The sequence below is a fragment of the Juglans regia genome, chromosome 7 (assembly GCF_001411555.2).
Source record: "Juglans regia cultivar Chandler chromosome 7, Walnut 2.0, whole genome shotgun sequence".
NCBI lineage: Eukaryota > Viridiplantae > Streptophyta > Magnoliopsida > Fagales > Juglandaceae > Juglans > Juglans regia.
The window spans coordinates 13,412,983-13,427,244 of NC_049907.1; positions in this window are offsets into that span (position 1 = coordinate 13,412,983).

Here is a 14,262-nt window from a genome sequence, read left to right on the forward strand (position 1 = left end):
AAATAAAAATTATATTCTAATAATATTTTAACATTATAATATTTTTATTCAATTTTTTCTCTCTCCTTTTCCGAAACACCATAAACATATAAACTCAAATAATTTTCTTATTATTCACAAACTATTTCATTACTATTCACCGATCATCTCATTTCATATCACTATCTAAACTAGGCCTTAGAGTGTTCTTAACATGATATGCAATTATGCTCTGACCAAGTGGCGAAGCCAACAAATTTTAGGAGGGAACTCAAATTTTCTACCGTGTGACATATTTATGTATATTAAAAAAAATCATAAAAATATAACTATATATAAAATTAGATCTCAATAATTTGATATATACACGTAAAAATAAAATTCTAAAAACAAAACTTAATATATGTTTCAGATTTATGACAATAATGTTTCATATAATAATATTCATCCATTATTATTTTTGTAATATTGGGAATTTATTTTCTTCATAGAAACTATCATGTGATATTTTAAAATGTCATCTTTCATTCTAGTTAGGGGTGAAAAGAAAAACCGAAAAACCAGTTGAACTGGTTCTGTCCTGGTTTTCATATTTTGAAAACCGGCTTGTATCGAACTAGACCGGAATATATATAATATTTTTATATGATATATATATTATATGCTAATTAGTATAACATGAAACTTTAATCTTAAACACAAATATTGATATTAAGTTATTAATATAAATTTAATTTTGATATATATATATACACACACCAATGATAAATACATTTTTGGCATAATAACTATATATATATATATATATATTCTTTTTTTATAAAAACAATCTTACACATTTTATCATACATACTCATATAAAAAATCTAAGATTTATATAGACTATAGTTAAATTCAATACTATACCAGTATATGTTAATAGACTAATAGTTTAGTATATGTAAACCTCATAGTATTATTACCATATATAATCAAGTATAAAAATAAGTTGATCAAAAAGTATATAAATAAGTTAGACACTAGTATAATAACATGTAATTAGACACTAGTATAAGTCTAGCATAGAGATAAATTAGACACTACTAGTAAGGGGTGAAAAAATACCGAAACACCGGTTAAACCAAACCGAGCCAGACTGAAACTAGAAAAACTGAAAGTTTTAGTTTCAGTCATGAATCGGTCCGTATTGGTTCGGTTCTAAAATATGTCTAAAATTGGACTGAATCGAACCAGTTACACCCATAATTATTGTATATAAGCTAGTTTATTAAGTTTTATATAAAATCTAAATATTTTCGTGTCACATTAAGCATATAATGCTATAAATGAGACCTTAAATAAATTTTTTCTTATTCAATGAAATCTAGATGATAAAACCTCTCAACTATTTTTCAAATAAATCTTCAACCTTAAATAGTTTTTATTATATTTTCACTTTGTATTCCATATAAAAAAAAAAAAAAAACCTAATATTGTATAACAAAAAACTTTGGAATCCATATTAATAATTTTATAATTTCTCCTAAACTTAATTTTAATTTAATTTTGGCGAGGCCATATCCTTGAAAATAGATAATATATAGAAATCATACAAAATTTTAGGATTATAGGAAGAAAATTGGAGAGAGGCATTTCTAATTATATTGACATTCTAAAAAATTTTGGAAAGCATATGAGGATTATAAACTTTTTGTGGAGATCATTTTCTATATTTATAGAATTATGAATAAAATCAAGGGATATTTGAATGTTCAAAACCGATGAGCTCAAAGGCAATGTGAAAGCATGCACAAGTCTCCAAAACATGATCATTGAAAATGAGGAGATGAAATTGGAGCACTGTCCTTGATCATACAAATGAGCTTATAGAGTCTCTTCACATCATTATCGTTTATGCAATTTCCAGCAGTGCCAACGACGCACTCAACAACCTACAACTATAAACAAACCTTGGGATCCTGCTGGGAGTCTCTAATGGCTAAGTTAGAAAGAAATGCACTTATCCTAGTAAATAATGAATGAATCAACTCTAGAACATACTTGGGAGGTTACTTATAAAGGTTGAGGTGTTCTACTATGGCATGACCCATTCGAGTGCATGCTTCACGTCACTCAAATGGTAGGTTACCTTTCAAAGCATGATTCCACCGTTGATAATGTTTGTTCGATGCGGGTATCTCACTCGAACTTATCTTTGTAGATTTTGATCTTAATGGGATACGATTAATTCTGTGTCCATGTCTGGTGCAATGTCTTTCTAGGTTTTATCTTTTGGCTCATACGGTGCTTTTTATGTAGCCTTATCCTTTATTCACACTCAATCACGTGATTCCCACATGATTCTGCCCAAGCTCACTCTTTACTTGCCAATTTCTTTTTCCTTGCCAGTAACAAATATATGTACCCAACAGTTACCCTGTAAATTCTAGCCACATGTGTGAAAGGGAATTCTCTTCCACCCATTTTCACCGATTTCAAATCAGCCACACTTTTCCCAGATGTCCTTTCTACATTGTGCACTGTCTATCTCTCATGACGTTCCTTCTGCCTAACAATTCATTTGACTCCATCACGAGATTTGTTTGACACCATCACGATCTTATCGTACAACACAATAAGACGACTTGTTTGACACCCTCGTGTTGTGCAATGCGAAAAATGACTTTTCTGGGCGAATAAATGTTTTAGACTCTTGTAATCGGTGTACACCTCATAGTCTTTACCATGAACAAGTCCAAAAAATGGTTGAAACACTTTATTCATGATGTCCATAACAGCTGCTAGGCATTAGCTAATCCGAAGGGCATCACTGTAAACTCATAATGACCATACCTAGTCTAAAAGGTTGTCTTTGGTATGTTGCCTTCCTTAATTCTCAATTGGTGATATCCTGACTTAAGATCAATCTTAGAAAATGCTGCAGCTCCTTGTATTTGGTCAAATAAGTCATCTGTCCTCAGCAACGGGTATCTATTTTTTATGGTTACCTTATTCAGTTCTCAATAGTCGATGCACATCCTAAGGGTTCTATATTTCATTTTCACTAACATTATCGGTACACCCAAGATGAGATACTAGGCCTAATAAATCCTTTCATCAATAATTCTTGTAGTTGACTTTTCAACTTCTTTAACTCCGTTGGGGCCATCCTGTAATGCGCCTTGTGTACCGAATTGCTCTTGGTTTTGTCAACCGAAAAATCAATTTCTCTAAAAGGAGGTAACCCTGGCAATTCTCTAAAGATCTCCAAGAATTCTGTTACCACCGGTATGTTCTCGATTTCTTTAGGTTCCTTCTCCTTAAGCACTAAGCACTTTAAGTAGGCCTCAACCTCATTCGCCAAATTCTTCTTGGCCTGTAACTAGGTAGTTACTTCCAGTATCGATCTCTACTTGCTTTTACGAAAGATCCTATCTTCCATTCTAGATACGTGGAATTTTATTGTCCTCATCTGACAATCTATGCTTGCAAAGTGTCTAAACAACTAGTCTATTCCTAAAATGACATCAAACCCCAATACATCAAACACTATCAGATCTGCTTCCAAAGGAATCCCATTTATCTCCAAAGGGCACTCTTTAACTACCTTGGTGTAAAACACTATTCCTCCATTGGGTAGTGTTACTGAGACTCCTTGACACATTGGTTTTGCCCGAAGACCAATTATCCTGATGAATGTAGTAGACACAAATGACTGGAAAGCTCCTAAGTCAAATAGTTTACTCGCATAGAAATGCAATATTTGAACTTTGACTTAGTGGCGCCTATGGGCAATCCTTGGCATAATGTTCCGTTTGTCTATAAAGATAACATGAGATCGGGACCTGTCAGCAATCCCCCTCGTGAGCTCTATGGAAACTACCACAAATTCGCATCCTTCCTCCCATACGTACTTTGGGAGAAGTTGGCAGATGTCTACCTGTCAGTGAGACAAACTTCTGAGGGGCACCTGAGCTGCTTCCCTCACTAGAAAGCGCCCTATTCCTTAGACTCGTGGGCACGACCCACAAATTTCACTTCTCATGCTCAATAATGGAGGCTACATGTACTAACTTTTGGAAATCCTTAATCTCCAAACATGCTATTTGGGGTCTAACTCGGGTTTGCAATCCGTCCTCATAGTCTCCATAGGGATAAGATGAAGGGCAGATCTCCCTAGCTCCATGAACTTAGGGGCAGATCTCCCTACCATGAACCAAGTTAGAGAAATACTTCGACTTTTGCGGCTTCACTATAGTAGGAAAGTATTGATCGTTAATTTCTCTCTTAAATTTCTCCCACAAGATCCTTACCATAGCTCCAGCTCCATGGTAAGTAACTGCCTCTTGGCACTCTGCCACAGTGATACATCTCCTTGTAGCAAATAGCTTGCATACAATACCTTCTGACTCTTGGTGCACCCTCACACCTCGAAGTCCTTTCGATGTTCGTAATCCACCTCTCCGCCTTCATCAGACCCTCATTATCAAAAAATCTTGGATAGTGTTAAGTCAAGAATCGGTCATACGTATATCCCTTCAGCTTTTCTCCGGGCATCTGAATGTCTGAACTTGCAAGTAACGTGAATATAGTTCACGTTGTTGTTTCAACACATCTGAAATAAAGTTTATCGCTCTCACAAGCTCTTCATCTCTCCTCTAACTAGATGGTCCTCCCTTGTGACCACTCAATGATCACTCTTCTCGCGGGGCTCTCGGTCATGCCATACTGAAATCCTACCACATAATCTAAACTTATCACTTTCTATCCCATCACTGATTTCTAAATGCGGATCAAACTTAGGATACTTAAAATCTCAAGCTTATAATTCTAAATCAGCTCCTACATTTCTGGTACTGTCCTTCGAAACATATAGGTTTACCTAGAGTCCCGTATAAGCCCGTTCTGATACCAAGTTATGGTGCCCTATTCCTTGATAAGGGACCTAGTAAGGATCCGTAGTGCCAAATGATTGAGATTTTCCAGAGTTTTCATCAAAATCTAAATTTAAACTTGTTGCCAGATAAATATATGAATTGGGTAATACAATATTTATTATTGTTTATATAAACGTATTACGCAACATTAAATATTCAATAAAAATATCCGATCGACTTAATAGTTATGTTTTCGGTATTTGGTAAATAGTCATTTATTTTAGATCCAAAAAGTAGAAAGATTATAACCAGCTCCTCATATAAATTTAAACAATTAGGAAAAAAATTATTTTATTAGTTCGACCAATTAATGGTACAAGTGACGTATTAACTAAATTACCTCTTATGAAAATGGTAATGATATGACACTTTTTTGTTTTGTGATTTAGCGTGAGAGTTAAAACGTAGCGTTGTCATACCAATATAATAAATTAAAATTATATTCACAAGACTTTTAACGAGTCTGATTTTTATTATCTTTTTATATGACTTCAAATAATTAGCAATCATGCTCGTAAAAATTCAAATAGTTTTCTGAGCATTTAATTTCAAATATCGCGTAAAAGATTCTCAATTAATTATATCATTTTTATTCAAAGTTTTTTTTTTATTTTATTTTTTTTTATTTCCTTAAGTGCTTAATTAACCTTTTCCATGACATTTACATGATTGACAAAGAGTGGTTATGGGACCTATGCTAGCTCTTTCTTTGAATTTTTATGTTCTATGGACGTCATTGATGCTTCTTCATTGAAAATTCTAGCTTAGATTCTTTTATAATTGTTGTTGTTAGTCAAGATAGGACAGTTTACCAACCTCAAATTTGTCGGATACGTTTGAATTTAGTCAACCGTTTGATTATTTTTATTTGATTTTTATATAATTTTTATTTTCACAGAAAACAAATATCATCATTAAAGTCTTATAACTTATACTATATCAAGATATATAATAATATTTATGAATTTATAGAAAATAAATGCCCCAAACTTTTACTAAAAATACTTATCTTAGTAAAACTATGTAATTGATCTATTTTATCAATGAGATGTCCTTTTCAAAAAAAAAAAAAAAATACATATCTTATGGCACCATGTTTTTTTTTCTTTTTATTTTTTTTAAATAAATTGATTTCATTAAAACCAAACTTATAACATCTCAGTAGCTACAATTGATTGAATGCAAAACGGGCATTCTTCAATATCATATAGGTCTACAGAGAAATTGAGAGCTGATTTAGCTAGGTAGTGGGCAACCATATTAGCCTCTCTACACTCATGTGATCCTGTCCATTGACTGAAAGTGTTCAATATTTGTCTTGCATCCTCAATCATCATTCCCCATTTGCTCCAGTTGGATCCCTCCTTTTGTAGGAGATCAATGACTTGTTTTGAATCCCCTTCCAGTATTAACTGCTTCAAGCCAATTTCCTTGCAAATGACTGCTGCTAAAAGGAGATCTTGAGCTTCAGCAACTAAAGGATTTTTTGTGATTACCCGAGACGCCCTGAGTGCACCCATAACCCAACCATTGTGATCTCTAATGATTACTCCCATCCCCATTCTACTTGTATTAAAACTCAAAGCTGCATCACAATTTGCTTTAAAGAGGCCTGCTGCTGGTTTTTGCCACTTGAGTTCTTTCTTATTACTCTGTATTAGATTGGGTTGGTGGGACTGGTTTGCCTCATTGAAAGAAACCACCTCAATTCTTGTTGTTTGAGATATGCTGGTGGGATGCCTGAAACCTTTACCATGCATAAACTCGTTCCTTCTAGTCCATATCCCCTTTAATGTTACAGCCACCTCTTCCAAATCATTTCGATCCAGTTGCTGCACTAGAGACATCCATATATTGAAGAACAAATCGTTTTGGTATGACATCTTCTGGACCTTGATGCACCCTTTACTCCACATATCCCTTGTAGGTGAACATCTCCATAGAGCATGGCTTGATGTTTCAAGTTCTATTCTACATATTGGATAGAGGGGATCTTCAATGACTTTCCTCCTCTTCAAGTTGGCACAAGTGGGGAGGGCTTCACTGCAGGCTCTCCAAACAAAGAATTTTACAGCAGGGGCAACCTTCATCTTCCATAACCTCTTACACACATCTTTGTCACAATGATTTCTCGATGCTTCCCCTTCCATTCCTGACTCCACACTCCTCTGGTAGTGGTAACCATTTTTAAATGTATACTATTCATTGTTGGAGAATTGTATGGCACCATGTATATCAACGTCCCAATGTCTTACATCAATGACATACATGAAAGTATTTAGGCTATATTTCTTTATTTTGGAAAATAAATTGTTCTTGAATTTTTCTTTTAATTTTTAGGGTATTTCGATACATCAAACACCAAAGATAATTTCTCCTTTCACCAAAGATATTTTGGAGAATAAACCTGTGGTGATTGCTTCGGCCATGCATGAAGCTGGGTAGAGGATCTAGGCGTGGTATTGGGTTGGTTTGGTTACCCAAAATTAAATTATCTCATTTCATTTCATATAGTTATTACAACTTTTCTAAACTCTCAAATAAATTATACAGCGGGGGTGGGGCGGGGAAACGGGGGCAAGCTACTGCGAAAGCCTCCACATCCTACTATTGCTACAAGAAGAAGTACCATTAAATCATGACATCCACTGTGAGCCATCAAACACTTAAAGGACCCATGTACGTGAACCCAAGGTAGCCATCCCCAAATCGTCAAAAACCACCCAAACAGCCCTCAGATCCCGCACACAACATTCCTCGGTGAGTCTTCGTTGCAAACCATTATCTCTTTTTTTTTCTTCCCTATGGCACATAAACTATCTTTGTCTCAAAAGTGCTGCCACAATCAACCCCAGTCGCACTGCTGTTGATCTTCACCCAAACCCGCCACTACACGTTGCTCTCTCGGTGAGTCTGTAGCATGACCCTTCTCTGCCTCAATGGTTTTGTTTTAAAAATGACTTATTTCTTAAGGCCTCTTTTATGGTCAATGATAATAAATTAGATAGAAATTACATCTTTGCAATGAATGTTATTGTTGAAGATGTGCCAAGTTTTATGTTTGTATTTTCATTAATTGCATTTTTTGTAAATTGATTAATGGCAAACTTGTAATATTGAGTGATGGCAAACTTGTAATTTTTTGAGTAATGGCAAACTTGTAATTTTTGAGTTTATATAAATAAAAGGCAATAGCCTACGGGATGAAGACGGAAAAAAAAGCTGAAGGAAAAAGAACTTTACCTTTCATTGACGCCGCACGCTGTTCTGGAGAGAAACGAAGGGATTTTTTTTCAAACCCTAGTTTTTCAAGATCAACTTTGAAGCTTGAGGAGATGATCAAGTATACAAGATGGTATGGTTTCGTTAGAGTTTAATACGAGGAAGCCAGTGAATATTTTGTATAGTGATCTATGATTGTAAGTGATCAAAAACTCAAGTTCTTTGATGCATTCTTCAATAATAAAGACTCCTAGACTGTTCCTGCCGTGGATGTAGACCATTAGGGTCGAACCACGTAATTTCCTGTGTTGATTTTGCACTTCTTTTATTATTCTTGTTGTTTTTATTTCTGATCTTGCATGAGTACATATTTTTCTTGGATTTGGTTGTCTAATATTCAATATTAAATTGTATATTACAACTACGTTAATTGGTTCTTGTTTGAGCATTTAATTGTGAAAGGCTGAAAATATATCAAGTGGTATCAAGAGCTTTGGTTCGATGGGGACTGCAAGGTTCGATATCGAAAAGTTCGATGGAAAAAATGACTTTGGGCTGTGGAGGATCAAGATGAAAGCCCTTCTCACTCAACAGGGTCTCCAAGAAGCTCTTCTTGGAGAAAAGAAAATGGAAACTGTTGAAGAGAAGGATAAGAGAGAAATCTTGAGGAAGGCTCACAGCACACTCATTCTTTCTCTCGGAGACAAAGTTCTGAGGGAGGTAGCCAACGAAGAAACCGCTGCTGGAATCTGGCTGAAATTAGAGAGCCTCTACATGACAAAATCTCTGGCCAACCGATTGTACAAGAAAACAAAACTCTACACATTCAAGATGTCCGTAGGTATATCGATTTCTGATCATCTCGATGCTTTCAATAAAATTATTTTAGATTTGGCTAATATTGATATTAAAATTGACGATGAAGATCAAGCAATTTTATTATTGAGTTCTCTGGATAATTCTTATGCTAGTTTGAAAGAGACCATGATGTATGGGAGGGAAACACTGACCTTAGATGAGGTTCAGGCCGTATTACACTCTTCGGAATTACAAGCCATGTCTGAAATAAAATTTGAAGCTAGGGAGGGCTTGATTGTGAGAGGGAAAGCTGAAAAAAGAGGTCAAAAGGGAAAGAATAGTAAAAACAATGTGAGGGGTAGGTCTAAGTCTAAAGGGAAGCAATTAAAATGCTTCTTATGTCACAAAGAGGGGCATTTCAAAAGAGATTGCCCCAATAAGAGACCTTACACAGGAAATGGGTCTAAGGAGGAGGGGGATGCCTCGGTTGTGAGTGATGGGTATGAGAGTGCCGAGGTTCTAAACGTGTCTGAGATTGATTCAGGAAAAAAATGGGTCCTTGACTCAGGATGTTCTTTTCACATGTGTCCTAATAAAACATGGTTTGAAACTTTTACTAGTTTAGATGGGGGGTTTGTGATGCTTGGCAACAATAAGTCTTGTAAAATCCAGGGTATAGGGTCGGTGAGACTAAGGCTCCATGATGGTATTGAAAGACTCTTAACTGAGGTTAGATACATACCTGAATTAAAAAGGAACCTAATCTCACTAGGTGTGTTAGACCAATCCGGGTACACCTTTAGATCTGAATCTGGATCTTTGAGGGTTGCTAAGGGTTCACTTATCGTGATGAAAGGAGTCATTAAAAATGGCTTGTATACCCTCATTGGGAATACTGTTATAGGTGAGGTTTCATCTATCCTTGAGAAGGGTGAGGACAGAGTTGTTCTATGGCACAAAAGGTTAGGTCACGTGAATCACAAGGGACTTTTAGAACTCCATAAACAGGGGTTGCTAGGTGAGAAAAAGCTGGAAAATTTACCTTTTTGTGAGGATTGTATTCTTGGGAAAGCCAAAAGGGTAAGCTTTAAAACAACCACTCATACTACAAAACAAATCCTGGACTATGTGCACTCGGACCTTTGGGGTCCAGCTAGGGTCAACTCACATGGAGGGGGAAGTTATTTCCTCTCTATAATTGATGACTATTCCAGAAAAGTATGGCTGTACATTCTTAAAATTAAGAGTGACACTTTTGAAAAGTTCAAGGAATGGAAGAAATTGGTAGAAACTCAAGTAGGAAGGAAGGTTAAGAAATTAAGAACTGATAATGGGCTTGAGTATCTCTCAAGTGAATTCAATCAGTTTTGTAAGAATGAGGGTATGGCTAGGCATAAAACAGTAAGGGAAACCCCTCAACAGAATGGTCTAGCCGAGAGGATGAATAGGACCATATTGGAGAGGGTTAGGTGTTTACTGTCAAACTCAGGACTTCCTAAGTCTTTTTGGGCTGAAGCTGCCACAACTGCAGTCCATTTAATTAATAGGAGTCCTTCTTTAGCCATAGGGTTTAAGACTCCTCAAGAAATGTGGACTGGAAAACCTTCTAACTATGACTACTTGAGGGTGTTTGGGTGTGTTGCGTATGCTCACACCCGAACTGACAAACTGGAACCAAGAGCTATGAAGTGTATCTTTGTAGGGTACCCTGAGGGAGTAAAAGGGTACAAGTTATGGATTGATGAGCCAGGGATACAAAAGTGTATCATTAGTAGAGATGTGGTCTTTAATGAACATGAAATGGCTCGGGTTAAAACTAAAAGACTTGAACCCACTCAGAATACTAACCCAGAGAAGATAGATCTTGAGGTGGAGCAACCTGACAATAATTTGAGAAAATTAGAAGGCCAGGATGCTAAGACTCAAACTTCCACTTTAGGTGATGAGGACCAAGGTGGAGTTAGTTCTTACAACTTGGTCAGGGATAGAAAAAGGAGGGTTATAAAACCCCCCAAGAGGTATGGTCAAGCTGAAATGACTGTTTATGCTTTGACCGTAGCAAATGAAGTTATAGAAATGGATCCTAGATCCTACAAGGAAGCCATGGAAAGTATTGAGTCTCATAAATGGGTACATGCCATGGATGAGGAAATGGATTCTTTGAAAAAGAATCATACTTGGGAAATGGTTGTTAAGCCTGAAAAGGCTAAGCTGGTAGGGTCTAAATGGATCTACAAAAGGAAAGAAGGCATATCGGGAGTTGAGGGTCCTAGGTATAAAGCTAGGTTGGTAGCAAAGGGTTTCACTCAAAGGGAAGGGATAGATTTTAATGAAATTTTTTCACCTGTTGTTAAACACAGTTCAATAAGGTTAATTCTATCCTATACTGCTTATGAAGATTTACATTTGGAGCAATTAGATGTGAAAACAGCTTTCTTGCACGGTGAACTAGATGAGACTATTTACATGCAACCCCCTGAGGGTTATGTAAATGAGTCCAACATTGATCATGTCTGTTTACTTAAAAAATCATTGTATGGACTTAAGCAGTCCCCAAGGCAATGGTACAAAAGATTTGACTCTCATATGTTGGACAATGGTTTTAAAAGGAGTCATTATGATAGTTGTGTGTACTTTAGGCATTCCGGGAACCACATTATCTACTTACTCTTGTATGTAGATGATATGCTTATAGCATGTAGGGATGCCGATCTAATTGAGGAAGTCAAGTGTATACTGAAAACAGAATTTGAGATGAAGGAACTTGGACCAGCTAAGATGATATTAGGTATGGAAATAGTTAGAGATAGGAAAAGAAGACTTCTCTATCTATCTCAGAAAAACTATATCACCAAGATCCTCAACAGGTTTGGCATGTCTAATTTAAAATCTGTTAGCACTCCAATAGGACAACATTCAAAATTGTCCATAAATCAAGCCCCCAAAACCGAGGAAGACATTAGATTTATGCAAGATATACCCTATGCAAGCATGGTGGGAAGTATCATGTATGCTATGGTGTGCTCTAGACCTGATTTAACCTATGCTGTTAGCATGGTAAGTAGGTTTATGAGTAACCCTGGGAAGCCACATTGGCAGGCTATGAAGTGGGTATTACAGTATTTAATTGGAACTCAGTGTCTAGGTTTGAGGTTTGGAGGGGATGTGCAACAGGGGAATGAGTTAGAGGGATTTGTGGATTCTGACTATGTTGCTAATTTGGATACCAGAAAGTCTTTGACTGGGTATGTATTTACAGCATTTGGAGGGGCTATTAGTTGGAAAGCTAATTTACAATCTGTAGTTGCTTTATCAACAACTGAAGCTGAATATATTGCTATGACAGAAGCAATAAAGGAGGCTATGTGGTTAAAGGGTTTTTCACATGAGTTAGGCATATTTAAAGGGGCTATCACAGTTCACTGTGATAACCAAAGCACTATACATCTTGCCAAGAATTCAGTATACTATGAAAGGTCTAAACATATAGAAATTCGACTTCATTTTGTGAGAGATTTAATAGCTTCTGGAGAGGTTAAAGTAGAAAAGGTTCCAACTGAGGAAAACCCTTCTGATATGATGACAAAATCCCTACCAGCTACCAAGTTTAGGCATTGCCTAAATTTGATTAATATGGGGAGCTATTAGAGCTCGGTTTACTTTGCAGGAACAGTCTAGAGGAAGAAAAAGATCTTTTTTGCAAGGTTAAAAGACTTGTCAAGGTGGAGATTTGTTGAAGATGTGCCAAGTTTTATGTTTGTATTTTCATTAATTGCATTTTTTGTAAATTGATTAATGGCAAACTTGTAATATTGAGTGATGGCAAACTTGTAATTTTTTGAGTAATGGCAAACTTGTAATTTTTGAGTTTATATAAATAAAAGGCAATAGCCTACGGGATGAAGACGGAAAAAAAAGCTGAAGGAAAAAGAACTTTACCTTTCATTGACGCCGCACGCTGTTCTGGAGAGAAACGAAGGGATTTTTTTTCAAACCCTAGTTTTTCAAGATCAACTTTGAAGCTTGAGGAGATGATCAAGTATACAAGATGGTATGGTTTCGTTAGAGTTTAATACGAGGAAGCCAGTGAATATTTTGTATAGTGATCTATGATTGTAAGTGATCAAAAACTCAAGTTCTTTGATGCATTCTTCAATAATAAAGACTCCTAGACTGTTCCTGCCGTGGATGTAGACCATTAGGGTCGAACCACGTAATTTCCTGTGTTGATTTTGCACTTCTTTTATTATTCTTGTTGTTTTTATTTCTGATCTTGCATGAGTACATATTTTTCTTGGATTTGGTTGTCTAATATTCAATATTAAATTGCATATTACAACTACGTTAATTGGTTCTTGTTTGAGCATTTAATTGTGAAAGGCTGAAAATATATCAGTTATGAACATAAGCAGCATATGCAATGAATTTTCGTTACATTTAATGTTGTTGGTAGATGGAAGGGGAGATTGGGAAGTTTTGAAAGTTCGATAGTCCACTTAAGTTGATACAATTAGTAGTTTTGGAGGCACATTGTGAATTGAATGAAAATTTGAGGCGGCAAAGAATAATTAACCCTAATTTAAATTATTAAGCATTGAATTATGATTAAACTATAGTAATAGTTTACAAGATATAATATTAAATATTATTAAGTCTATTTTACGAACTAAATGTTTACACCATTATTTTTATAAAGTTAGATAAAAAAAAATATATTATTTACTAAATTATATTTGAAAGGTTAGATATGATATTAGTATTTAAATAATTATATGATATCAATATTTAGTAATAATAGTATATAACTAAATATTTTATTAGATTAGTTTTTCCAGTATGTATTTAATTAAGTAAAATATTACAACAATCTTTTCTAAAAAACTTAGTGACGAATTGTATTTCGTATAGGTGAAGAATTACCAAATAAGAATCAGGAAGCAGTGCAACGAGATAAGTAACTTGATCATAAATTAAGATTAACACATATTAGCTAGTTTAGATAGATTATTATTAAAGCCAGTTATTTGATAGCCACTTTTTATGTACCAAGCATGCCATGGTTTTTGTAAGCATGTCATTCATCATAGCACACAATTATGTTAATTTTTCGTATCATGTTCAGATTCAACATTTTACAGTTATTTATATTAGTATGCATGTCATGCATCTCATATCGCATAAGACACATAAGTTTTCTTAAGTTCAAGTGCAATATAAAATATATCAGTTTAATCAGATGATCATTTAGATAACAAAGAAAGTTGTCTCTCCCTTTTATCTACTGAGACTCGCCCAAAAACCCAACCCAGATTTTTGGGGGAGAAAGGGGGGTGGAGCTTTGGCTCCT